This window comes from Heterodontus francisci, chromosome 13 (assembly GCF_036365525.1).
Source record: "Heterodontus francisci isolate sHetFra1 chromosome 13, sHetFra1.hap1, whole genome shotgun sequence".
NCBI lineage: Eukaryota > Metazoa > Chordata > Chondrichthyes > Heterodontiformes > Heterodontidae > Heterodontus > Heterodontus francisci.
Window position 1 is genome coordinate 4,476,899 of NC_090383.1, and position 27,746 is coordinate 4,504,644.

Consider the following 27,746-nt stretch of genomic DNA (forward strand, 5'->3'; position numbering starts at 1 on the left):
GAAGTTCGACATCATCCAGGACAAAGCAACCCAGTTGATCGGCACCCCATCCACCACCTTAAACATTCACTCCCTCCACCACTGACGCACAGTGGCAGCAATATGTACCATCTAGAAGATGCACTGCAGCAACTCAATTTGGCTTCTTAGACAGCACCTACCAAACTCACCTAGAAGGACACGGGCAGCAGATACATGGGAACACCACCACCTGCAAGTTCCCCTGCAAGCCACACACCATCTTGATTTGGAACTATAGCGCCGTTACTTCACTGTCTCTGGGTCAAAATCATGGAACTCCCTTCCTAACAGCACTGTGGTTGTACCTACACCAGATGGACTGTTAGCGGTTCAAGAAGGCGGCTCACCACCACCTTCTCAAGGGCAATTAAGGAAGGGCAATAAATGCTGGCCTAGCCAGCAATGCCCACATCCCATGAACAAATTGAAAAATAAGACTTGGGCCTGACCAGCTCCTGGGCTCCCAATGGAGTATCCGTGTGCTACTCAAGTATCTCAGCAGTATTGTAAATGGCACAGGCCCCGCGATTAACCCCTCTCCCCCCATCCCAGGCATTTGGGAGGATCAGAGCCAAGGCAACAGGGCAGGTGTAATCTTCTCCTGCAGTAATTCCAGTAATGGAGCAGGTCTTCAAAGGCTTGGGTCTTTATAGCTTTATAGTCAAGACTAATTCACAAAGATTATCGAAAGAATTAATTTGGAATGGCTTTTCTTTAATGCTTTAGCAGAGGTGTTAATGGAACTATTTAATCAACAACATGCTATTCTCACCGTGGGCTGCATTCTATTATGGAGATGGGGGTCCCAGTGGCAGGCCAGAAGGCGGGGACGACCCCACCTCAGCCCTTCAGACCCCTAAAGCCATTTGAAGGTGGGCAGGCAATTAACTGTACACTGTCGGGGACGCCGCCTCTTTAAAGGACAAGCTCCCGCCTTCAAAACTGTTGGCCAATCAGAAGGCCGGCAGCTCAGCACTGCCACTGGGAGGCCCTGCAGTACCAAAGAGACCGGTGACCCCGGGAAAGGTGAGTGGGGTCGGGGGTCTTCAGGGCTATTCAGGCAGGCCCTGTGACAGGGTGGGGGGGGGGGGATAAGGATGGGGGTTGTCTTCCTGGAGGGGCAGGCAGGGGGGAGTGGTGATCGGTGCCTGGGGGGCCCTCCGGGAGCCCTGGATTGCCCCCAAAGGACAGATCCACCCCAACCCTGCTCGGAGGCTTCTAGGTTTTACCTGGCAGTGTCTCCCCGGAGCGGTGGGCCCCTCCACCTTCCATTAAATTGAAGTGGAGGTGGGAGGAGGCCCTTAAGTGGCTATTAATTGACCACTTAATGGCCTGAGGCAGGAAGGTCATCCTCGGCCTTCCTCATCCCAGACAAATGGCAGGAGGCCAGGACAAAATTGGGAACAGTGCCCCTTGCCATTTTGTTGGCCTCCCGCCTCCGTGTCCATCTCCAAAGGCAGAACAAAATTCTGCCCAGTGAGTTATCATTAAATCATGGAACAGTATAGCACAGAGGGAGGCATTTTGACCAGCAATCCCAGATAGTCCCACTCCCCCACTCTTTCCCCATATCCCTGCAATTATTCCCCCTCTAAGTATCAATCCAATTCCCTTTTGAAGGTTACTATTGGATCTGTATCCACCACACTGTCAGATCAGGTGGTGCATTCCATTACTAACCACTCGTTGCATAAAAAGGGTTTTCCTCATGTCACTTCTGGTTCTTTTACCAATCACCTTAAATCTGTGCCCTCTGGTTATCTATCCTTCAGCCATTTAAAACAGTTTCTCCTTATTTACTGTATCAAAACTCTTCTATCAAATCTCCTCTTAGCCTGCTCTACTCCAAAAAATATACAATGGCTGGGATTTAATGAGGAGGAAGTGGCCCCGCCCACCAGCTGGAAAGCCCACCACTGCCAACCCTGGAAGCCTCGACCATAATTGACTGTCCTCAGGCAGTTAATTGCCTGAAGTCATGGCTTCCGCCCCTCTAAGAGAGGATCTCCCGCCTCCAAGAGCTGCTGGCCACTCTGAGGGCCGGCAGCTCGTTAGTCCCAGCCGTGACACCCAGAGCAGTGGCCTCTCCTGGGACTTCAGCAGTCCCCGGAGAAGCGACTATTGAGCAGACCCAGTGCAGGTAAGTAGGAGCGGGAATCGGCAGGACCAATTAGCCAGCAAGGGGTTGAGGGTAAGTGGGGTCGATTGCGAGGGCAGGGGGGTGGCATTTGCTGCTGGGGGTCCCTCCGTGGGGCACAGGGTACCTGATCAGGAGGGACTCTCCTACCGTGGCCACAGACTTCTGATCACAACAGAAATGGAACCGTGTCCTATGCTAATCATCTTTAGGTTAATAGACTGGCTGTTAAATTGTTTGGGCTGAAGTCCAAGAGTCAACAGAGAAGAGGCAATACCATTCAACATGATTACAAGGAACCTCTCATTATAAGCTGCTTGCAACAGCACCAGAAAAAGTTTTCTTTCTTATGCCAACATCATGGAGGCAATCCAAGTTCCAAACTTAGTACTGGTAATCTGGGATTTCCATTAAACTAAGTTTTATTGGGGGTCATATGATAGCTGTTTTAATTTCCAACTTCACATTAGGGATTCATTCGTGGGGATTTTGTATAAGGCAATATTTTGTTGAATTATCTGAAATTCTTTGGAGCTTAAATGCATCTGTGTGAATGATAGTCTTTGTGATGTAGCCATGTCTCGGTTAGGAGCGGTGAATTATGTGGCGATAATTAACTTTCGTCACCTTTAGACTGAGCCTGCGTTTCTTATTTAAAGGGATGTCATAGAAAGTAGCCATGGCTGATCCTTGTAGTTAAGAAGCATAGATTTGAGATTATAGTTAGAGTTTTACTTTTCTGATAAGGAAATGAGGCAGCATATTACGAATCAGTATGACCCGATAAGTGCCATCTGGAAGATCACAAATTTGAGTCACTGGACTCAACGTCACTCCAGTTTTCTGAATTTTGAACTAGAGTGCGGGAAGAAGATGGTATTGTATCTTGGAGATGGAAATACGGACGTAAACCAACTTGTGCAAGTTGAATAATTTCTCAAGTTGGGTGGTCAGCAAACACAACTGACAACAGCTGTTGGAAATTTTTATTTATTTGTTCTTGGGATGTGAACATCACTGGCAAAGCCAACATTTATTGCACATTCTAGTTGCCCTTGAGAAAGTGGTAATGAGCTGCCTTTTGGATCCACTGCAGCTCATGTGTTGAAGGTGCCCCCACAGTGCTGTTAGGTAGGAAATTCCCGGATTTTGACAATGAACGAATGACCGATATATTTTCAAGTCAGGATGGTGTTGATTCGAAGGGGAACTTGCAGGTGGTGGTGTTCCCATGTGCCTGCTGCCCTTGTTCTTCTAGGTCGTAGAGGTCATGGGTTAGGAAAGTGCTGTCGAAGGAGGCTTGGTGAATTGCTGCAGTGCATCTTGTAGATGGTATACACTGCTGCCACTGTGCACCAGCGATGGAGGGAGTGAGTGTTTAAGGTGGTGGATGAGGTGCCTGTCAAGGGGGCTGCTTTGTCCTGGTTGGTGTTGAGTTTCTTGAGCTAAAAACAAGAAATGCTGGAAATACTCAGTAGGTCTCGCAGCATCTGTGGAGAGAGAAACAGAGTTAACGTTTCAGGTCAGTGACCCTTCATCAGTTTCTCGAGTGTTGTTGGAGCTGCATTCTTCGAGGCAAATGGAGAGTACTGTAGTCTGCTCAGACGATTATCCCTTCCAGGCTGGGGGAGGGTGAGTGGTAAAAATATGAGAGAGATAAATATAAAAAGATAGTTAGTGAAGCCTAAAAAGAATAACATCTCATCTTTTCTTCGAATCCAGATTGGCAAAGCAAATACACATAAGCCAAGCCACTAGGAGTCATTGCAGTGAGTTAGATGAAAGGACCTGTCTAGGTCTAAACTCATTCAATTAGGATGATTTTCATTTCTTGGCTTGAAAGTTACACCAGTCCATATAGATGATATTCTGAAAGGTTTACATATGTTACTCCTGCCTCTGGAGATGAGGGATAAGATTATTATTTCAGGAGTGGTATCCATTTGTGGATTGACTGTGTTGGAAGTCCAAAGGAATATTTGATATCATGCCAAGTATTTCTTGTTCTCCAAATGGTGATATCCACAGGTCAACTTGCATCTCTCTCCCTTTTAGACGTAGTAAACAGCCAACAAGATGATATGAGAAAGGAGAGGGACCTAGGAGCTGAACAGCAAATCTCCTATGAGAGAGCTGGGACACTCAAATGCAAAATGTAAAGAGGCAGGCGTAAGGCGTACATTTTTCTCAATGGACTTTGCTAACTGCAGGAGCTAATTCATGGTGTGGAGAACACCTTTGTTCAGAGAATGAGGATCAACATACAATTGGTAAACACCCTATTTATTTGAGTTACAAAAATACATTTATGTTTGGTAATAGACCTAACAGGCTCTTACTGTGATCCTTGGTGCAATATTATACTAAATTATATTATGCTATTATATTGTGAAAACATTGATGAAGTTGATTATTCCCTCGGTCTGTAGCAATCCAGATAGAAGCAAGCACACTGCTCATAGTGAAATCCAATATGGTATAAGAACAAGATACGGTACTTAAAATGTTAGTCGCAAAAAAGAGCCACTTATTCCTACTTACCACAGGAAGAGGCTACCTCTAAGGCATTTTTCATGCTGAGGCAGATTTTCATTATGCTTTGGAATAGTTGGCTGAACTGACAGACATTCAGTGAATTGTTTTCTGGATGCAATTTTACATGTTTTGCACATCTGTTGCATTATTACATGCCGATGTATATCCAAAGACCAATGAGACACTGCATGATGACAGCACAGTCAAATATTATGACATTGCCAATACTCTCTAACCTGCTTAATCATGGAGGTAAACAATTCTTCTGTCCTAGAGATTTGACCTTAACACAGCAGCTTGATTGCAGTGTTCTGAAGCAGTCATGCCAAATTACCTTCGCTGTTATATGGGCTAACCTCTCCCATGTTTAGGCACCCTGTCTGTAACTTCAGCCACAATAATCCACTTTTTACAAATCAGAGCTCTTTGGCACTACCAAGCACATCAGTCACCACCTTTATATTGAATTATAATGACCCCAATTTTCCCCTTTCTGCATGCAAGCATTTATAAAGCTGGGCACAAATGCTTTCTGTCTAGTGCAGGAATATCAAAAGATTAATATTTAAGCAGTACACTAAAGAGGAAGCCACACTCTTGCACACCCGCCTTACACTAAATGTAAGAACCACTCCTTCTAAAATTTACTTCGTTAAATATTAATGGATTTTCATTCAAAAATAGATATTCTTCTCCAGTTGCAATCAAATATACAGATATTTGCTTTTTAAGAGTGATTAACATTTAAAAAATTGCATCCTAAAACTTGTGGCACATTGGCTGGTTGGATCTCAATTGTAGCACCCATAGCCCATATGTTCTCAAACTTCCACACCATCTTTCTGGAGTCAACGCAAGCCAGGAGTGAACTGTCCTTATATGCTGTTGCTGATACAAGCCTTCATAGGCACGTCCAATGGGGAACATAGCATTTTCACAGATATAGTTTTCAAAGTTCCCCAGTGGCCTGTAAGTCATATATTTTTCAAATACTGTCAATGAAAGGTCATAAATTAAAAGATTAAAAGTGCTTCCTAAGCAGTAAAAGTATCTTCTCAACCATGCTGTCACAGGGATATGCAGATAGGAGTTCATTTACTTCTCTGCAGGCAGTCTTTGCTCAGCAGTAGCACACTCTTCTCTAAGTCAGACAGTTGTAAGTTCAAGACCCACTCCAGAGACTTGAGCACAAAATTTAGACTCTGCTCCAGTGCAGTACTGGGGGAATGCTGCACTTTCAGAGGCACTGCCTTTCAGATGAGATGTTGAACCAACAGCACCAAAGCAGGTTATCTAGTCATTCTCTGATCGCTGTCAGTGGAACCTTGCTGTGCTCAAATAGGCAGCTGTTCTTTTTACATTGCAACAATGACTACATTTTAAAAGTACTTCATTGGCTGTGAAGTTCTTTGGGGTGTTCTGAGCATGTGAAAGGCGCTATATAAAGGCAAATTTCTTTCATGGGATATGTGTGTCACTGGCAAGGCCAACATTTGTTGCCCATCCCTAAATGCCCATGAACTGAGTGGCTTGGCAGGCCATTTCAAAGGGCAGTTAAGAGTCAACCACATTGTTGTGGGTCTGGAGTCACATGTAGGCCAGACCAGGTAAGGACAGCAGATTCCCTTCCCTAAAGGACAGTAGTGAACCAATGGGGTTTTAATGACAATCCATGATAGTATCATGACACTATTACTGAAACTAGCTTTCAATTCCAGATTTTTATTAATTAATTGAATTTATTACGTTGGTGCTTTGGTGGGATGTGAACCCAAGCCCACAGGGCATTAGCCTCTGGATTACTAGCTCAGTGACATTATCACTACACCACCATCTCCCCAAGGAAACTTAAAAAGGAAGGAAAATAAAGCAACCTTTTGAAGGGACAGAAGTGGCCAAAATGAATGCTCAACAGTATATTTCACTTCACTGAAATTGATATAACTGAGTTCTATAATGTCAGAATGCAAGTTGCGTTCTTGTGTAATCTAGTCCTTCTGAAATCCTGCAAATTAAGTATTTACTCCACTTCCTACAGAATAATGGTCATTGGTAGTTTGCCATTATATATTTAATTGTTCCATTGGATTATAAATCAGTAGGGTAGAGATCTGAGGCCATCATGTTGTGCTTCTATGTTCTATTAAGACTGCACCTTAAGTATTGTGTTCAGTTCTAGTCACTCAGACATGTGGGAAATATTCAGGCACTGGAAGCTGTGCCAAGGTTTGTCCCGAATGTCAGAGGACTGAGTTACAGGAAGAGGCAGTTGAAAGTGTTGGTGGAAGGCTGGAAAATTTTGAGCATTTTAGGTTTGAAGGAGGGGAATAAGAGGGAAACTTATAGAAGTAAAAGCAAAATAGATAACTTAATTCTGTGGCACTCTAAGGACAAGGAGTCACAAATGAAAACTGGTAAATGTCAAGTTTGTGTTTGGTATCCAGAAGCATTCGGGTTGCCAACTTTGGCGAAATGCATTTCTGGAGGATTCATCACGTGACCAGCTGCCTCCAACTGCAGCACTCTCCAAATGCCACCCACCCCCCAATCTCGCCTCTCAGAAAATGACCCCAGGGCCTCCATGCTCTCCCCCGATCGGGGCCTAAAAAATCCCCCATGGTTACTCGATCGGATGTTTCTTGACTCTCAGTAAAACAGCCTTTTTGTGCTATCTCCAATATTTTTATGTCTAGTAAACAGACAATCAAAGAAATTGAAAAAGAACGATCAATTTCTTTTTTAATGGCCCGATGATTTTCCCCTCACGTGTTGCTTGCAGCAGTGTCCTGGAGATGAATCTTTAATTTCAGGAACCTCCAGGCCAATTCAGGAGAGTTGGCAGCTCTCTGACACAGGGAATGATCAGTGACTGGAAAGGGCCTCTGTAGGGAGCTGACAGTTGCAAAGAAAACTCTGGAATTGTTCAAGGGATAGTTAGATGCAGTTTCTGTGGGTGGATAAGCTAGATTGGCTGAATGATCTCTTTACTGAGCAATTATCTTTGTAAACTCAGTGGGACACATTGATATGTTTATGACTGTTATGCATGTCTGAGTGTTACAGGGAATGCCAGCAGGCTATGCTACCATATTGGGTGTATAGCTGAGCCTAGTTTAGCACTACTGCTAAACAAGGCAAGACCAGTAGCAAGTTTGTACTGACTATCTCTAAGAAGGAGGCACATTGATGTAAATTTTAGAAGTTGTATAGAGACAGCACATTTGGACAAACCTTTGGTGGTGAGTCACTGAATTATGCGACTGCCTTGGAATTTAAAAAAGAATATTGTTCGCGCCACAACCACACCCCCCCCCTCCCCCCCCCCCCCCCCCTCCCCCACACCACCACCCCGGCAACAAAAACAATGGCGAACTGGCTAGGAAATTACAACACAGAAAATGGACAACACACAAATTCCATGAATGGTGATGAAATAACTAATAATGACATTCAAAGACATCTTGAAGTACAAGGAGACTCAACACGCAACCTGCTCCATCCATGCAGAGCAGCAGGCAACAAAAACAATGGAACCTTGAACAGTACTGCCAACACAATAGAATACAAGTCAGACGAATCCATGATTAAACTGTCTGGTGCTCTGGTCAGGCCACACCTTGGGTACTGTGCCTATTCCTGGTCACTGAGACACAGGGGCATTGGAGGCAGTGCAGAGAAGCCGAGTGTTAGAGATCTGAAATCTGAGAAAGGACTAGAATGATGTGACCTTTCTGCCTTGGTGGCTGAGAGGTGATTTTTTTTTTTAGGGGAAGGTGATAAATGGTATGGAAAAAGTAAATTCACCAAATGAGTATAAATTAAATTGTGCAGCTCAGACAAGGACCTATAGGTTTAAAACTAGCAAATTGGAAAACCTGACACTAATATTAGGAAATGCTTCTTCACAGAAGAAATCATCAACACTTGGAAAAGACTCTGAAATTTGTTATGAATCAGTTGTTTGTTAGGGTCACCCTGGATGGATGAGCTAAAATAGGCTGAATGGCCTTCCACATCCATAAATATCTTGCAAACTTGAGGAAAACATTTCAACATTCGGCCTAAAGCAAGCTAACGCATGAAGTAAGTAGTACAAAGTTCTGCTCGACTGAGTGCTGCGCGGCAGAATCTTTAACTCGTAAATTTGGTAAGTGTGGGAACTTCAAGGGTTAATCTCTTTTTCTAAAATCTAGTGTAGTTTGCATTTAGCATTTAACTTAAATTTAAGATTAAATTGTAGTTTCTTTCCGTCTTAGTGGTAAACAAGCTGCCTGCTAGTGTCAGCTGCACACTTAGTTAATTAGGTACCTAGTTCCCTAGTCAGCAGGGCCTGACTCAGGTCTCTGGAATTCCAGTTAGTATAAATACAAGAGGTTTTGCTAATGCACAAAGTAGTAGCACGATATCCAGTTTGAATGAGCGCTTCATTTGGGAATTTGCTATGTGTGGGAATTTAGTGCAGTGAGGGAGGAGGTGCTGTTCAGGTCTTTTACAGAACAAGCAGTGATCCAAGAGAGGGAGCCAGAGACAGTGAGAGCTGAAGGCATTAATTAGGTGAGCAGGTAGTTGATTGGTTACTGAGTTTTAAGGTTTCTTTTCCTTTATAAACTGGGGCAGTAGTTTAAACTGGTACTGGAGAGATGTAAATACTGTATTCAGTTTGTAGCTTAATGAGTTAAACTACTTCATATAACTACAAATTATTCAGTAATATTTCTAAACTTGAAACCTAATTAGTTAAAAGACAATAAAGATGGCAGGGCAGGTGATGTGTTGCAGCTGTAGCATGTGGGAGTTGAACACCTGTGTGATCCACAGCAAACTACATCTGCGGTAAGTGTCTGCAGCTTGAGGAACTTTGGCTCAGAGTTGATGAGCTGGAGTCTGAGATTCAGCTGCTGCAATGCATCTGGGAGAGGGAAAAATTTCCTGGACACTTTACTCCAGGAGGCAGTCACGCCCCTGAAGCTAGGACTTCCAATTTAGTCTGTTCTCAGGGACAGGAGGGTGTCATTACGAATGAGGCAGGTAATGGGATCCAAAAGGTTATACTTGCACATGTCCAACAGGTTTGAGGTTCTTGCATCTTGTGTGGATAAGAACAGGGACTGCAGGGAGGCTCAGCAAACTGACCACTGCAACATGTTGCAGGGGGCCATTCAAGTTGGGGGAGTAAAGAGGAATGTGGTAGTAGTGGTAGGGGACAATATAGTTAGGGGGATAGATACTGTTCTCTGCAGCCAAGAGGGTGAATCCCAAACCAGAGTTAGGACATCTACTTGGGGCTGGAGAGGAACTTGGAGTGGGTGGGGAAGGATCCTGTTGTCGTGGTCCATGCGGGTACCAATGATATAGGTAGGACTAAGAAAGAGGTTTTGCTGAGGGAGTATGAGCAGCTAGAGGCTAAATTAAAAAGCAAAACCACAAAGGTAATAAACCTGAGCCACGAGCAAATTGGCATAGGGTAAATAAGATCAGAGAGTTGAATGCATGGCTCAAAGATTGATGTGGGAGAAATGGGTTTCGATTCATAGGGCACTGGCACCAGTGCTGGGGAAAGAGGGAGTTGTACCATTGGGATGGACCACTTGAACCACACAGGGACCTGACGAATCATATAACTAGGGCTGTAGAGAGGGCTTTAAACTAAATATTGGTGGAGGGGGTGGAGGGGTCAAATGGGAGGAAATTTAGAAAGTTAGTGAGGAATAGCAAGGCAATAGTGCAGGGTAGTGATATAGGTAATGATAACCAGAGTGTGACAGGAAGGGACAGAAGATACAAACATGTGAGTGCACCACAAATAAGGTCAGAATAGGGAAAAATAGTAAAAAGACAGAATTAAAGACACTTTATTTAAACCTTCGTAACATTTGTAATAAGATGGATGAATTGATAGCACAAATGGAAATAAATGGATATGATATGAAAGCCATTACAAAGATGTGCAAGGTGAGCAAGGCTGGGAACTAAATATTCAGGGGTATTTGACATTTCAGAAGGATAGGAAGAGATCAAAAGGAGGTGGGTTAGCTCCATTAATAAAGGATGAGTTTAATACAGTAGTGAGAAATGATCTTGGCTCGGAAGATCAAAGTGTAGAATCAGTTTGGGTGGCGATAAGAAATAGCAAAGGAAAGAAGTCACTGCTGGGAGTAATTTATAGGCCCCCTAATAGTGGCTGCACTGTAGGACAGAATATAAATCAAGAAATAATGGGGGCTCATAGGAAAGGTACTGCAATAATTGTGGGTGATTTTAATCTTCATATAGATTGGGTGAATCAAATTGGCAAAGGTAGCCTGGAGGATAAGTTCAGAGTGTATTAGGCACAGTTTCTTAGAACAATATGTTCTGGAACCAAGTCAGGAGCAGACTATTTTAGACCTGGTAATGTGTAATGAGACAGGATTAATATATGGCCTCATAGTAAAGGATCATCTAGGCAAGAGTGATCATAACATGATAAAAATTTAAGATTCAGTTTGAGGGTGAGAAGTTTGTGTCTGAAACTAGTGTCTTAAACTTAAATAAAGGCAATTACAAGGGAATGAAGACAGAATTAGCTAAAGTGGACAGGGAAGATAAATTAAAAGGTAAGACAGTAGAGAAACAGTGGCAGACATTTAAGGAGATATTTCCTAACTCTCAACAAAGATATATTCCATAGAGAAAGAAAGACTTTATGAGAAGGCGGCATCATCTGTGGCTAATTAAGGAAGTTAAGGATGGTATCAACTTGAAAGAAAAGGTGTACAATGCTGCACAGATTAGTGGTAGGCCAAAGATTGGGAAAATGTTAGAAACCAGAGGATGACTTAAAAAATAATAGAGAGAAATTGAGAGTATGGGTGTAAACTAGCAAGAAATATAAAAACAGACAGTAAAAGCTTCTACAAATATATAAAAAGGAAAAGTGTAGCTAAAGTAAGTGCTGGTCCCTTAGAGGATGAGACTAGGGAATTAATAATGGTGGAGAAAAGGAAATGGCAGAGACTTTGGACAGGTATTTTGTATCTGTCTTCACAGTAGAAGACACAACAAGCATCCCAAAAATAGCAGAAAATCAAGAGTCTAAAGGGAGGGAGGAACTTGAAACAATCATGATCACTAGAGGAAAAAAGTACTAGGAAAACTAATGGGACTAGAGCTGACAAGTTCCCTGGACCTGATGGCCTGCATCCTAGGGCCTTAAAAGAAGTGGCTGTAGAGATAGTGAATGCATTGGTTGTAATCTTCCAAAATTCCCTAGATTTTAGCAAGGTCCCAACGGATTGGAAAACCACAAATGTAACACCTCTAGTCAAGAAGGGGTAGGTGGGTGGGTGCGGGGGAACAGAAAGCAGGGACCTATAGGCCATTGAGACTAACATCTGTCATTGGGAAAATGCTGGAATGTATTATAAAGGAAGTAGTAGCAGGACATTTAGAAAATCATAATGCAATCAGGCATAGTCAACATGTTTTATGAAAGGGAAATCATGTTTGACAAATGTATTAGAGTTCTTTGAGGATGTAACATGCAGTGTGGATAAAGGGGAACCAGTTGATGTCGTGTATTTGAATTTGCAGAAGGAATTCGATAAGGTGCCACATAAAAGGTTACTACACAAGATAAGAGCTCATGGTGTTGGAGGTAATATATTAGCATAGATAGAGGATTGGCTAACTAACAGGAAACAGAGTCGGGATAAATGGGGCATTTTCAGGTTGGCAAACTGTAAATAGTGGAGTGCCACAGGGATCAGTGCTGGGGGCTCAACTATTTATGATCTATATTAATGACTTGGACGAAGGGACCGAGTGTATTATAGCCATATTTGTTGATGATGCGATGATATGTAGGAAAGCGAGTTGTGTGGAGGACACAAAGTGTCTCCAACGAGATATAGATAGGTTAAGTGAGTGGGCAAAAATTTTGCAGATGGAGTATAATGTGGGAAAATGTGAGGTTGTCCACTTGGCAGGAAGAATAGAAAAGCAGTATATTATTCACATGGAAAGAAACAGCAGAATACTGCAGTACAGAGTGATCTGGGTGTCCTTGTACATGAATCCAAAAAGTTAGCATGTAGGTACAGCAAGTAATTAGAGAGGCAAATGGAATGTTGGCCTTTATTGCAAGGAGGATGGAGTATAAAAGTAGGTAAGTCTTGCTACAACTGTACAGGGCATTGGTGAGATCACACCTAGAGTACTGTGTACAGTTTTGGTCTCCTTATTTAAGGGGGGATATACTTGCATTGGAAGCAGTTCAGAGGAGGTTCACTCGACTGATTCCTGGGATGAAGGGGTTGTCTTATGAGTAAAGGTTGGGCCTATACTCATTGCAGTTTAGAAGAATGAGAGGTGATCTTATTGAAACATGTAAGATTCTGAGGGAGCTTGACAGGGTAGATGCTGAGAGGATGTTTCCCCTCATGGGGGAATCTAGAACAAGGGGGCACAGTTTCAAATCAAGTGGTCATTAATCTTTGGAATTCTCTTCCCCAGCGAGCAGTGGAGGCTGGGTCATTGAATATATTCAGCGCTGAGTTACAGATTTTTGATCTACCAGGGAGTCAAAGGTTATGGTGGGGATGGTAGGAAAGTGGAGCTAAGGCCACAATCCGATATACCATGATCTTATTGAATGGCGGAGCAGGCTCGAGGGACCAAATGGCCTATCCCTGCTCCTATTTCTCATGTTTTTAAGTAAGTATTGTTTTAAGCGTATCCATATTGTTGTTTAATACAAGGATACATTCTAACAAAAGGAGCTGCCTTATTATTTTCCTTGGCTGTTTGCCATTTTATTTCATTTTTATATTGCATGTTGCGGTTGACATTTTCTTCAAGCCTTGCTCCATGCCAAATGGTTAACAATTTGATATCATCTCAAGTTCTTCCCAGTTCCTCGCGGAGGTTTTTAAAAGTATGGAAAAGCCTGGAGCAACAGGAGACTCTGATCAAGAAAAATGAAGAGGCCACAAAAAGTTTTGTATAAATTTTTTAAAAATAAACAAATTCATTTGCCCTTACTTTCTGTGGAGGTTCATGTGATAACCCACCCAAAATTCCATGGAAAAGCCACAAAAACTCCAGAGTAGTTGTGTAACAGTGGACTTTCACTCCCATTATATCATAGCTGCCAAATTGAACACAGGAAGACATTGCTCAATTGAAATGGTTCTCAGGCGCATTATGGTTTCCATTGAATAAAAATCATTAAAAGCCAGGCTTCCTATTGTTTGTTGAAAAGGGTTAATTGCATTCTTTGCAAAATGGAACTTTCACATGATTTTGCTGTGGATGATTTGGTGTAACAAGAATTTGCTAGGGGAAATAAAAGACCAACTGGCCAATCATAACGCAACCGTAATAATAATGCCCTGTTCAAACTTCTCAAATGATTAACAAGCTATTTACTTGGTAAAAGTAATGAATGTTTCCTTCATTTAGCAGAACTGACTCAACAAATTGTTAGGCAGGGCCGTTTCATTGACCGCAACCTGAAGGTATTGAGTGTACGATACATTTTGAGTCCTTACTCATAGCAGTGATTTCGATGGCAAATCATGGGCAACAGGCCCACGGATTTCTGATGCACTCCCATTATGTGTGAGATCCTTCATCACAAGCCAAGCCTTGGAAAATCTACCTTAGTATTCTCAAACTGTGATAATTTTTTTGGTTTAGTAGGCAGCTCATAATATACCAGACACATAGAGCATGGCAACACATCAAACACTGGGTCAAAGTAACAGTCTACATGAGAACTTGGGGAGGAGGTCTGGAAGGAGTATTATGGCTTGATAAGGATCACCAAAGCAAGGCAAGAATGCAATCTTTCTCCCCAAGGATCAATATATGGCTTTCTCCATATGAGCAGACATATCCTCCAACTAAATATTGGGAAGACCAATGGAAGCCATTGTCTTTAGTTGCTACCACAAACTCTGTTCCCTCTCCACTGACTCCATCTCTCTCCCTGGCAATTGTCTGAGCTGAGCCAGACAATTCACAACCCTTAGTTTCATATTTGACCCCAAGATGAGCTTCCAGCTGAACTATGCACACCATCACTGAAACTGCCTATTTCCACCTCTGGAATATTGTCTGACTCCACCCTGCTTTAGTCCACTTGCTGCTGAAACCCTTGTCCATGCGTTTGTTGCCTCCAGGCTTGACTATTCTAATGCACTCCTGGCTACCCCCCCCCCCCCCCCCCCCCCGTAAACATGAGATTATCCAAATCTCTGCTGCCTGTGTTCTAACTCACATCCAGCCCCGTTTACCATTTCCGTTGTGCTCACTGACTTACATTGACTCCCGGTTGAGCAACGCCTCAATTTTAAAATTCTCATCCTTGTTTTTCAATTCCCTCTGTGGCCTCGCCCCTCCCTATCTCTGTAATCTCTTCCAACCCTCCAAGATCTCTGTGCTCTACTAATTCTGGCCTCTGGAGCATCCATGATTTTAATCATTCCACCATTGGCAGCAGGGCCTTCAGCTGCCAGGGTGCTAAGTTCTGGAATTCCCGATCTCAACCTCCCTGCCTCTCTATCTATCTCTCCTCTTTTAAGACGTTCCTTGAAATTTACTCTCTTCAGTTACCTGTCTTAATGTCCTTATGTGGCTCAGTGTCAAATTTTGTTTGATAATTGGTCATGTGAAGCGCCTAGGGCCGTTTTACTGCATTCAAAGTGCTATATAAATACAAGTTGTTGCCTTGTTGTTGAAGGACTTATATGGGTGTTGTCTTTGCATCTGTGTTGTTAAAGATATCAATAAAAACACAAATAATCACAGAGAAATTAATGAATCTCCCAGTATCAAATTAGCCAGGTTTAATAAAAGCAAAATACTGCAGATGTTGGAAATCTGAAATAAAAACAAGAAATGCTGGAAATACTCAGCAGGTCTGGCAGCATCTGTGGAGAGAGAAGCAAAGTTAACATTTCAGATCAGTGACCCTTCATCAGTATCAGATTATATTATATTAGCCAGGCTTAATATGGAGTTGAAGGACGGATATGGAATCACCATAATGGAGATCATGGTCAAAACTGTCAGAGTAACTGTTGCTGCTGCCATGAATGATTTAGGATCTAAAATGCACGAAGCAATAAAAACTGTATTTAACTCATTTGGAGAATGCTTAGACAGCAACTATTGAAGAGGCCCAGTGTTCTACATTTGGTCAGATCAGTAGGCATTGGGGATAATGACTTTCAGCAGTAGTTTGCACAGAAGTAGGCTGACAGTAATATCAGCTGCTATTCTATAAACCCTACATGAGTGCCTTCTGGCACTGCTTCAGATCCCTGCCCACAGCATCTTCAACACAAGGCATTCTTGGCACTAATGAAGATATATCAAAGTTATTTGAAGATGAAGGTAGAACACATTTTGAATCACAGATGTTAGATTAGCAGTTGGTTCATCAGTTAACCATCACTGCTCACCCCTCAACTAGGAGTAAGCAGCATGCAGAATGACACAAATCGCAATGGTGACAAAAACCCATTAAAGACTCAGTCAAGAAGTAAAATAATTTTTTTTATTGTATCGTGTCTGTCATTTTCTTGTGCAGAAAAGGAATTATATATTTTTTAAAGTAGACCAATTGTATGGTGTGCAATTTGTAACCAAAACGTAACAGCTACAACAACTACCAGTATTTATGTCCAATACAAAATTAAATGTGATTAATTACGATGGTTCTTTTCTGCAATGACACCATCTCCCACATCGATTTCCTTGGTTGCAGTGGCTTTTTTTCTGCAGGTGGTCCTTGTGGTCTTCTACAGAGCAGACTCGATGGGCCATATGGTCTGCTCCTGTTCCTATTTCTTGTGTTCACAACCTGATACTGATTCAAGTTTACAGTGACGTCTCTGTCAATAGGAATATTTTGTAGCAAGCAGCTTACTGTTGCAGTTTTATCCACCTTCATGGGATGTAGTGTGAGGACCAGTCCAAGCACTGAAGCTGTAAATTGAAAAATTGTAAATGTTGCAAATCTGAAATAAAAACAGAAATTGCTGGAAATACTCAGCAGGTCAGGCAGCATCTGTGGAGACGGAAACAGAGTTAACGTTTCAGGTCTGTGACCTTTCATCAGAACTGGGATAACTCTGCTGCTCTTCTTCAAAATAATGCAATGGGATCTTTTATATCTACCTTAGAGAACAGACAGGGTCTCATCCAAAAGACTGCATCTCCAACAGTGCTCACTGGTATGTCAGTCTAAATTTTGGGCTTAAGTCCTGGAGTGTGACTCGAACCCACAACCTTCTGGTATCAGAGGTGAGAGTGCAACCAACTGAGTCACCACTGATGCAACATTGCTTATGAAGTGCTGAAAATAAACTCCAGGCCAGTTAGCATCTGAAAAACGAGGCTTCTATTTTGGGTATATATATATTTGTATGGCTGGGGAAGCAGCTATAGTTCACTGTCAAGGTTAACAAGCCATTCCATGGTTTCAGCTGAGGCAGTGTAAATGGTTGTGATGCCACCAGCCTGGATCTCTCAGGGCAACAGTTCAATATGTCGGCAATGGGTGTTTTGGGTGCATATCCTTCGACAGAACAGATATGGCAAAAGATCGACACCTGAAATGTTAAACTATCTTTTCTCTTTGCAGTTGTGGACAGGCTTGCTGTGTATTTACAGAATCTCCTTTTGTTCCAAACATTTGAAGTGCTACTTTAGCAGCTCAGATCTTTTCCCCAGTGAGGCTCTTGGTTTTATGTATTCTTATACCTGGTACTGGCTGGGCTACAGGTGCCGTCAGCCACAGGTTCATCAATTAGCCTGTAACTCTGAACAACAAAACTACCAACCCTCATCCTACTAAAGAACTAGGTCACATTGGATCGTCTCAGAATAAATACATTATGCATGCTCCCTGCTAAATGTGCATTTTGTGGTGACGGTCACAAACCATTTATACGTTTATAGAGCAATATCCCATCCTGGTGAGGTCTGCCGTAGCATTGTTAATGTGTGTATCAATGGCTACCTATGTACATTCAGTGAAGCCTTGTGGTGTGGGAAACCCAACAGTTTGGTACAAATGTAGCAGCCTGTATATCTGAGGGGAATGTAAGTAGCTGTGTATCGAAGCATGACTTTCACTCCTTAATGTAACGGTGGATGACGTAGTGATTGACTCTCGTGGTGTCTTCTACATGTGGCTGGCAGGATCATGTGGCATGAAGGTTGGTACTACTGGTAGCACATTGCAAATGATTGATATCCCTGTAGGTCATTGTGCACTAGGTAGAACATGTAGAATCATAAAATGATACAGCACAGAAGGAGGCCATTCAGCCTATCATGCCTATGCCAGCTCTGTGGCAAAGCTATCCAATTAACCCCCATAGCCCTTCAAATTTTTTTCCTTCAAGTATTTTAGCCAATTCCCTTTTGAAAGTTACGACTGAATCTGCTTCCACTGCCCTTTCAGGCAGCGCATTCCAGATCACAACAACTCACTGCAATTTTAAAAAATGCTTCCTCATGTCACCTTCATCCTAGCTGAACACGAGCTTTATGCACCTCTGTCCCTCCATCATACCAGCTAGCTACATCTGTTGTAGTCAACTCATTGCTTAGGGTAGAGTGATCTAGAAGAATAAAGTTTTTTAAAATACTATTTCTCTTTATGTTACCTGCTTCCTCCATCCCTTGTCATTGTTGACTCCTTGCCAGGGTATAGATCCATGGGCACTGGTCACATGCTTGATGACCATTATTCGTGAGTATTGGCAAGCCTTTCAATTGTGGAGGCCTCAGAGCCAGGGCTAATCTCCCGTCCACGTGCGTGCATGTCTGGCTGGGGTCAGTGGATACCAATCAGGGGTAGAAACATTCTCAATTTCTTTTTCCTATCGCTGAAGCATTGAGATCAATTTTACCACCCCTACCGCCACTCTGGCTGAGATGAGCTGATGCAGCACAAAGCAGCCTGAACCTGGGAACTTCCTGGTCTTTACAGTTGAGTAAACTCACTGAACTGCCAGGGCACTGATATCCGCCCGGTTTTAACAAGTCTCAACAATGTGACCATTCCCGAAAGAACCTTTGATCTCCGATAAATGAAAAGGCTATTTATTTAATCTTCTCCAAGTGGAGCATTGATTTCTCTTCCAGTATTTCTATTGTTTGCTTCTTTTGATTATTTAGAAAAGTAGTTAAAAGAAAGGAACGTGCTTGAGAAGGTCGTGCGGGGTTGTAGGGCATAGGACACTACAGTCTTGTGAAGCATATTAGAAGGATGTAGATTTGGTCTCTCCTATTCCCCTGGAAAGCTGAGTTCAGTCATTTTGTGGTGCAGAAGTTTTGAATAGAAGCCAGATACGTTCTCAACAGTGAGAGTAGAAAGCTGAAGAAAGAGTTTATTTTGGATTACAGTGCTTCCTGTTGACCAGCTCAGAGTGACATTGGAAGGGATCTGTGAGCAGGACACTTATCCGCCCTTTCATATAGTAACAGCTTCAGGTAGGAGAAAAGCTTCAGTCCTACTCACCCACCTCCCACAGTATCTCATTGGTGAATCTCTAATAACCCGAAATCCCATTTGTTAATTAAGAGAAACATATCTAGTTCCTTATTGAAACCATTTATGCTTCTTGTTTCACGCTGGTAATCTGTTTCACACATTTAGCACTCTTTTAGTGAAAAATGTGCATCCTGTATTTCCTGTTTACTCTTGTGATCCTTATTTTGTGAATATGACCCTTTGGGCTTTAATTCTGTACACAGTAGAAAAGCTTACTTGGCTCCAATTTGTCTTATCATTTCACAATTTTAAATATTTTTATCATATCCCCTCTCAGTCCTTTTTTTAAGAGAGAAAAAACCCACCCAGGTTGGTCAGTCTTCCCTTGTACACCATTCCTTTGCACTTTGGGATCAACTGTGCCACCCTTCTCTATACCTGACTCTGATAACAGAATAGATGGCTAACTTTTGACCCAGAAAGATAGCATTAGAGAGATTCAGGGCCTTGCCAAAAAATAGAAACACAAAAAGTGAAAAACAGCAAAAGAAAGAAGACAAAAAATTCCTGTATGGCACTCCCGATCTTTACAGTAAAATTCAAAGCCTATAAATAGTAATTCCTATCATCTTGGGCCAAGCAAGCTTTTCCTTAGTGACACATAAATGGGCATGATGTCAAACTCAATTGAGCCCAACTTGCAACCATTCACTAAATTGATATTATCCCGCTGGGAGCTGTGTTTAAAAAAAAATTTATTTAAATTCTATTCAAATTAGTAGGCTGTGGCCCGAAGCCTAATGAGCTTCCAACATCACGTTGCAGAATGGTGACAAGGAATGCAAAATAGGAACATGTCACCATTTCTCGCATCCAAATCTGAGTGAGTGTAAATATTTAGAAAGTTTCATGAATGGCGCCTATCAACCTACTCTGTAGTCTGTCAGCTTTGGCTTAGCAGCCTCACCTCTGAGTCAGAGGTGTAGTAGTGGGGGAGTGCTGCATTGTCTTTCAGAGGAGGCAGTTAAACAGAGGCCCCATCTGCCCATTCAGGAGGATGTAAAAGAACCCATGACACTATTCAAAGAAGAGCAGGGGAGCTGCCCGAACCAACAGTGATCCCTCTACCAGCGTTACGAAAACAAATCACCTGACCATATAATTCATTGCTGTTTGTGAGTGCTTGCTGCACGCAGATTGACTGCGTAGGTTCCTTACAGTACTGCATTGGCTTGGAGGCATCCTTAAATCACGGAAGGTACTATATAAATACAACTTGTCTTTTTTTAAATTATTGTTCGTGTTTAAGCAAGAACTTCCTTTTTGAAAATATTAATAGACAAAAGATTTTACATTTCACCAAACATAGTCTGCATGGTGAAGACCCTAGCCTGGTGCTAAATGGCATGTTCTCCTGCATTAACTTCTCTGGCTGCAAGCTGTGTCACTACATCTTTAGTGCCAGGGCAGGGCAGGTCAGATATGGGGGAAGGGAGAACAGGAGTTTTGTTTTAACTTGGTAATTGGGTTCACACTAGATGGAAACCAGATTTGTCCCAGTCTGAATTGCAATCGTGTTGATCACTGAAAGGAAAATTTTCCCTTTCAATTTTTGAAGGGCGTGAGAATCCGTGTCCGGCTAATAATCTGTCGGAAATTCATTTTTGGAACTTGGTGAATTTCCATTTCCATTTGGTTGACCTCTGATTATTGGCTGCAACCATTTTAAAATTCAGACATTTTGCTACATTCTTGCTACTTTGAAAAATTCTGTGTAAGACGGTCGCTTGAATAGCAAGCTTTGTAGCAGCATATAAACCTCCATCTGGCCTGTATTTTGGAGCATAATGATGGCTTCAAAGAACAGTACCCCAAACAAGTGACTACATTGCTTTGGAGAGTTCCTGTCTGTATAAATTTTAGTCCGACATCATCTACTTTTAGCTGGTATAAATTAACACACTAAAATCAGAAGTATTAGTATTTACATCCATGGGTTAAAAGAAGCAAGCCTCTTTAGGCTGTGTGGCTGGTTGCTTGCTGCACTGATAAAGTCTCTGCGCAACTTTTATTTTGAAGGTAGACGCAGCAGACACTAAAAAAGGAAAGCATCTTTTTTTGCAGATTGACTGGAAATGTTAAGCATCGTTGAGTTCTTTAGAGGGTAATTAAAGAGAATGAGGACAGTGGTGAAAGTAGAAGAATTAGTTCAGTGAATATAAATGGTATTTCTCTTTGATTCTCCCTGCAGCAAGCTGTTAATATATCAGGTACAGGCCTTTTTTCAAGCCTAGCTCTTGTTCTCCTCGTAGGAAAGTTCATTTCTGTTCCTCTGATAGCTCAGTTGATTAAGGCAGCTACACAGCCCAAGTATATACCATGTCCAAGCCCCAGTCAGTGATGAATAAATTGGTCTTGGTTAGTGAGTGGTACAGGAGCTACAACTAACTTCAGTATCCCTGGATTTGGGAAGGGAAAATTGTCCATTCTTAATCGCTGTCCACTGCTTCCTGCTGAATGTGGGCTTGTGTGGATGTTAGGAACAGGGAGAGGCCATTTGGCCCCTTCAGCTTGTTCCATCATTCTGTTAGATCGTGGCTGATCTGAATCTTAACTCGATCTACCCGCCCTGATTCCGTAACCCTAAATACCCATTTCTAACAAAAATCTATCCATCCTAGTTTTGAGATTTTTCAATTAACCCCCAGCCTCAACAGCTTTTTGGGGAAGGGAGTTCCAGATTTTCTGTACCCTTTGTGTGAAGAAGTCCTTCCTGACATCACCCCTGAACGGCCTGGCTCTAATTTTAACATTATGCCCCCTTGTTCTGGACTCCCCCCACCAGAGGAAACCGTTTCTCTCTATCGACCCTATCAAATCTGTTAATCATCTTAAACACCTCGATTAGCTCACCCTTTAATCTTCGACATTCAAGGAAATACAAGCCTAGTCTATGCAACTTCTCCTCATAATCTAACCCTTTTAGCCCCAGTAACATTTTATTAAATCTGCACTGCACCCCGTCCAAGGCCAATGTATCCCAGAACTGAACTCAGTACTTCTGATGGGGTGGAACCACAGCTTTTTACAGCTGCATCATAACTTCTACCCCTTTGTATTCCAGCCACTCTAGGGACCAACAGTCGATTCGCCTTCCTAATTATTGCTTGTACCTGTCCACGGGCTATTGGGTGAGGACAGTATAGCCGACCGATACTCAATGAATGACATGACATGAAGAATGGTCACTTGGGAAAAGTTACAAAGAGCAATCAGCACCCCGTTACCTTCAGGAAAGGGGAGAAAATTGGAAAGAAAAAAAGAAAATTTAATTAAAGTCATAAATATAAGTCCCCCACCTCCCCAATAGCAATGAACATGCCTACACTCCAACATTATAACAGTGAGTACACTTCATTAGCTGTAAAGCACTTTGGGAAATCCTGAGGTAGTAAAAGGTGCTATAGAAATGCAAGCCTTTCTGTCTTGAATGCAGACAATTCTCTACAGCACACGTCATTCACATCAAGGATTGCATTAGCTCTCAATGCCATTTTGAGGAGAATATTTTTAATGTGGGAAGAGGAGAGTTTAAAATAATAGATACAGGCAGATCTCTGCTGTGGGCTCTCATTGCTCCCAGCCCAACAATCCCTTTGTTATTCATTTGTAGAATGTGGGTGTTGCTGGCAGGGTCAGTATTTATTGTGCCATCCCAGATTTCCTTTAACTGAGTGTCTTGCTAGGCCATTTCAGAGGACAGTTAAGAGTCAACTACATTGCTGTGCGTTTGTAGGCCTGACCAGGTAAGGATGGCAGATTTCCTTCCATAAAGGACATTAGTGGAACAGATGGATTCTGATAATCCATTAGTTACATGGTCACCATTACGGACACTAGCTTTTTAATTCCAGATTTATTTTTTAATTGAATTTAAACTCCCCAGTGGCTATAATGCGATTTGAACTCGTATTGCTGGACCATCAGTCCAGAAATCTAGATTACTAACTAGCCTAGGAACATAGCCACTATGCTACCATTCCCTGCAACGTGAACGCCTATTGGCAGTTTCATTGTATCATAATATGAATATTAATATTTGCGTTTCAAAATTCTGCAGTGCAAAGAAATATAAAGTACAACTTTTGAGCCGTGGCAGAAGAGAGATAATTAGAATTGATCCAAACAATGGCCCTGGGAATCCAAGGAAGATGATCAGGATAATAATTCCAGGATCACACTTGCCAGTGGTTTCCAGTGCTAACCCTGATGGATTTTGCAGGGTCAGAAGGAGGGTACCTACTTTACACGGGGCTAGTGGGCACATGCATCGCTATGGACAGAACTCTTCTGTCCTTTACAGGCAGATATTCCAAACACTGTCTATCAATGGGGGAGGAGGGGCAGAAGGAGAGGTTGCACCCCCTTCCCTACAGCTCCAGCCCTACGAGATCGCTGCACTCCTCCAATTCCAGCCCCTTGTGCATCCCCGATTTTAATCACTCCATCATTGACAGCCATACAATCAGCTGCCTGGGTGCTAAGCCATGGAATTTCCTCCCTAAACCTCTCTGCCTCTCTCCTTTAATAACCTACATCTTTGACTGAGTTTTTGGGCGTCTGCCCTCATATCTCCTTATGTGCGTCGGTGTCAAATGTTGTTTCATAAATGGTGCTGTGAAGTGCCTTGGGATGTTTTGCTACATTAAAGGCACTGTGTAAATGCCAGTTGTTATAGAGTCATTGAGAGATGCAGCACTGAAACAGGCCCTTCGGCCCACCAAGTCTGTACTGACCATCCACCACCCTTTTGTACTAATCCTACAGTAATCCCATATTCCCTACCACCTATCTACACTAGGGGCAATTTACAATGGCCAATTTACCTATCAACCTGCAAGTCTTTTGGCGGTGGGAGGAAACCGGAGCACCCGGTGGAAACCCACACAGTCACAGGGAGAACTTGCAAACTCCACACAGGCAGTGCCCAGAACTGAACCCGGGTCGCTGGAGCTGTGAGGCTGCGGTGCTAACCACTGCGCCACTGTGCTGCCCATTGTTATTATTGGTGGAACCCACAGTGGGCCATCTTCCAGCAATACATTAGGTCCTGACTGCGAGAAGGAATTGGGAATTCCTGAATAGGAAATCACTTCCTCTCCTCTGTCCCAGCTCCACTCCCTTGGCATCTTAGGCTTTGTAATGGGTAGGCAGAGGTTCTGCCTCTGGCATGGCAGACCGCAAGCTCCCAGAAGCAGTAGAGACCTCTTTTCCAATGGATTCTGCTGGAGTCCCTCCAGAATTACAGCCAGAATCAGGCAGAACCCTCAAGGAGATTTCAAATGCTCTTTGAAAGAGCCAGTGCAGAATCGATGGGCTGAATGGCTGTCTACTGTACTGTACTACTCTATGATTTGGGGACAGTGTATCTCAACTGAGTCCCATTATTTCTTATCCCCCTTGTTAAAGGGTACCTCTAATATGCCTTGTTCTTTGTTTTAACATTAATGTAGTTCTCTGTGTGATAAAAGGCACGGTCGAGCCATTTAGCACTTCATAATTCAATAAAAGGGTATTGTCATCTTTGCAAGTCACAGCCAGACAATTCCAGTGGTACTTTCCGTATTTAGCACCAAGGTGTAATTTGCTTTGCGCAAAACATAATTCATATCAGGAACAACCACCATTGCATTGCTTGCATGTCTGGGCTCTTTACCTGAAACAGTGGCGTTCCTTTTTAATCAGTAAATTTAAAAGAAAAAGTGTATAATTTAGCCTAGTATTGCTATTCTCACAACTATCTGTTTACATACACAAGTAAAATGCTGTGGATGCTGGAAATCCGAAATAAAAGCAGAAAATCTGGAAATACTCAGCAGATCGGGCAGCATCTGTGGAGAGAGAAACAGAGTTAACGTTTCAGGTCATTGACCTCAAACATTAACTCTTGTTTCTCTCTCCACAGATGCTGCCTGACTGGCTGAGCATTTTCAGCATTTTCTGCTTTTTATCTGTTTTATATATATCGTTTATTATTAGACTGGCAAAATCAAAATGAATGATCCAATAGTTTGAAGGATTCATTTACACTAACACTACAAGTGTTTAATGTTGTCAGTTGTTCTTTTTCTGTTGTATGTTGTTTGTCATGTAAATCTAATTGTATATTATATTGCAACAAAAAGTAAATCTGCCTTTGTGCAGAAAAAAATGCATTGAATGAGATTTTTGGAAATTCATACATTTTTCATGTTACGATTATAATGAAAAGTTATCCACCGGGATGTGAAAACCTGCTGTTAACCTTCTAAGTGTAATCCTTTAGGCTTTTCTGACAGGGCATCTCCAGTGTTAGTTACAGCAAGTCACTTGCCAATGAATTAATCTGTTGACCCTTCCTGCTGATATGTCATAACTAGGGCAGAACATTCCGGGGAAAAAACTCCCTACATTGCTGACTGATCATCGTGCCTGGGAACGTAGAAGTGTTGCTATAATCCATAAAACTGGCACACAACAAGAACTTGCATTTATATAGTACCTTTAATGTAGTAATCCCAAGACACTTCACAGGAGCCATTATCAAACAAAATTTGACACCGAACCACATAAGGAGATATTAGGACAGGTTGGTCAAAGAGGTCGGTTTTAAGGAGCATCTTAAAGGAGGGGAGAGAGGAGGAGAGGTTTAGGGAGGGAATTCCTGATCACCTTTCTTACAGCTCAGTTCCACCAAGACCCTACATTGGCCGCAGAGTCCAAATTTTGGGAGACGTCTTTTGTTATTTTTTTGTTTGACACTTCAGATAAAACATGAGCAATTGTAATGTGATCGTCATGTTCATAACCCAATGACTGTCGTTTTCCTTTCTCAGTCTGCACATGAAACAAAGCAACATCTATGTCTCAGCTCAGGAATGATATCAGCAGAGCATTGTGAGCAAGGCACTAGCCTGGCTTCTCAGCCATAGAAGAAGCATGGTCTGAAAGGACTAGCACAGGAACGAGACCAGACTCAACAGCAAAAAAAAGGCTAAATATTACATTTATGAACTCTTAAAAGCATTGCGGGGGTGACATTTTTTTGCGCGTAACTCCAACTCCACTAGGGTCAGAAAGGAATTAGCAATATGGCCGTGGTGATATTTAAGATGTGATGACATGTCATTTCGCCTTGAGCTCTGACTGTGACCTCCACTGTAACCATCTAATGGAGAAACCATTCAAGCACCCTCTGTCTAAAATGGCACTCATTTTAACCTGGGGCCTTGGAATTCCGTGCAGTGGAATTCTCTAGCTGAAAGATTTTAATAGCAGGACAATTCAAAACCTGGACAGAATGTGTGAAGATTTCCTCCATGGGATCTGTGTAACTAAACCATAATCCTGTTCTTTATAAAGGTGTTTCTAATTTTGTTACACATAGCACACAGCAAAATAATTCCTCCAATCTTTAAAAAAAAACCTTTATGTTTCACAATTTAAAAAAAGTGCAATGGTATTTTTAAGCCATAGGAATTGCAGATTTTTGACATATTTCTCCATCGTCTGACATCTCTGCCCAAATTACTTTTACCTTTGGTTCTTGGACCACTGTCTGACAGAAGATAAAACAAACCAGAATGGTCCTACAGCTATCCAAAAAGAACTATCTTGCTTTAAGATTACATTTAAATATCCACAAACGATATCTGCAATAGAGTACAAAAGCTATACAAAACTGGTTAGACCTCAGCTGGAGTGTTCCAATTCTGGGCACCACACGATAGGAAGGATATCAAGGCATTGGAGAGGAGATTTATTGGAATTTTTAAAAATTAATTAATGGGATGTGGGCGTCGCTGGCCAGGCCAGCATTTATTGCCCATCCCTAATTGCTCTTGTGAAGGTGGTGGTGAGCTGCCTTCTTGAACCGCTGCAGTCCATGTTGGGTAGGTACAACCACAGTGCTGTTTGGAAGGGAGTTCCAGGATTTTGACCCAGTGACAGTGAAGGAATGGTGATATAGTTCCAAGTCAGGATGGTGTGTGGCTTGAAGGGGAACTTGCAGGTGTTGGTGTTCCCATGCATCTGCTGCTCTTGTCCTTCTACGTGGTAGAGGTCGTGGGTTTGGAAAGTGCTGTCTGAGGAGCCTTGGTGCGTTGCTGCAGTGCATCGTGTAGATGGTACACACTGCTGCCATTGTGCGTCGGTGGTGGAGGGAGTGAATGTTTGTAAATGGTGTGCCAATCAAGCAGGCTGCTTTGTCCTGGATGGTGTTGAGCTTCTTGAGTGTTGGAGCTGCACCCACCCAGGCAAGTGGAGAGTATTCCATCATACTCCTGACTTGTGCCTTGTAGATGGTGGAAAGACTTTGGGGCACAAGGAGGTGAGTTACTCGCCGCAGAATTCCCAGTTTTTGACTTGCTCTTGTAGTAGGGATGGGAGACTTCAGTTATGTGGAGACACTGGAGAAGCTGGAGTTGTTCTCCTTAGAGCAGAGGAAGTTAAGGGGAGATTTAATAGATGTCTTCAAATTATAAGAAGCTGTTTTATAGTAAATAAAGATAAACTGTTTCCAGT

At 42.4% G+C, this 27,746-nt stretch overlaps 1 protein-coding gene and 1 long non-coding RNA gene across 7 annotated transcripts in view; one reads left to right on the top strand and one right to left on the bottom strand.

Moving 5' to 3' along the window:
- The window catches only part of meis1a (Meis homeobox 1 a), a 239,070-nt gene that overhangs the window by 205,693 nt on the left and 5,631 nt on the right, over positions 1-27,746 (top strand). The gene's annotated exons all lie outside the window — the stretch shown is intronic.
- LOC137376189 (uncharacterized) overlaps positions 16,248-27,746 on the bottom strand; it is a 92,410-nt gene continuing 80,911 nt past the window's right edge. For both annotated transcript variants that reach the window (XR_010976148.1, XR_010976147.1), the window contains exon 3: positions 16,248-16,666. This is a non-coding gene — a long non-coding RNA (uncharacterized lncRNA). The remainder of the gene's footprint in view (positions 16,667-27,746) is intronic.